Consider the following 824-nt stretch of genomic DNA (forward strand, 5'->3'; position numbering starts at 1 on the left):
ATCTTCATGTGTACTATTTGCACATGCTCTCTGACTAGTATGTGTAACAGCTCAGGCTGGTGCTGGCAGTGCAGTGGTGTAGAAGGTGTTTTCTTTGCCTGCTTTTGGGGCCTTAACACCAACTGAGCATCATTTAAACAGCATAGTCTACCTGAGTGTTTTTGCTGACCATGTTCATCCCTTTATGACCACAGTGTACCATCTTCTGGTAACACACCATGTCACAAAGCTCAGAGTTCACTGTACTCAAACGGCCTCCGCAGTCACCAGCTCTAGATCCAATAGAGTACCTTTAGGATTTGGTGAAATTAAGGGAGATTTGAAGGCTAAAAGGCACCCAAGCAGGTATTAGCAATGACATGTACAGTGAGTGTATTTATGAACAATTTCATTCCAACCAGAACAGAAAGCTGTCTATCTAAAGGTCCTAGGAGAGAGTGGCTTCATTGGCCATCATGGTCTCAGCCTATTTCACATCACCCCAGGTGGGACTCGAACCCACAATCCCTGACTCAGAAGGCCAGTGCCCTATCCATTAGGCCACTGGGGCTGCACTTAAACACTGCAGGTTACAGTCACATCATAGATGTTCAGCAGACAAATCTGCAACAAGTGTGTGATGCTGTCATGTCAACATGGACAATATCTGTTGATTCTGTGCCAAGAAGGGTTAAAGGAGTCCTGAAGGGAAAGGAGGTCCAAATGGACACTAGCAAAGTAACTGGGTAAGGTACATGTCCACATACCCCGTTTTCTGCAGTCGTAGCCCTCAGGTTACTTCAACCACTGGGTCTAAGCCTCAGTAAAAAGCACAAAGAAATCAA

The 824-nt window shown here is 45.5% G+C and overlaps 1 non-coding gene across 1 annotated transcript; it reads right to left on the minus strand.

Annotated features, from left to right (window-relative positions):
* Window positions 1-477: 477 nt before the first annotated feature.
* On the minus strand, window positions 478-550 carry trnar-ucu (transfer RNA arginine (anticodon UCU)). Its single transcript has one exon. It is a non-coding gene; the product is annotated as a tRNA-Arg (tRNA).
* Window positions 551-824: the final 274 nt, after the last annotated feature.

This window comes from Perissodus microlepis, chromosome 23, assembly GCF_051167445.1.
Source record: "Perissodus microlepis isolate ML-2025 ecotype Zambia chromosome 23, ASM5116744v1, whole genome shotgun sequence".
Classification (NCBI taxonomy): Eukaryota; Metazoa; Chordata; class Actinopteri; order Cichliformes; family Cichlidae; genus Perissodus; species Perissodus microlepis.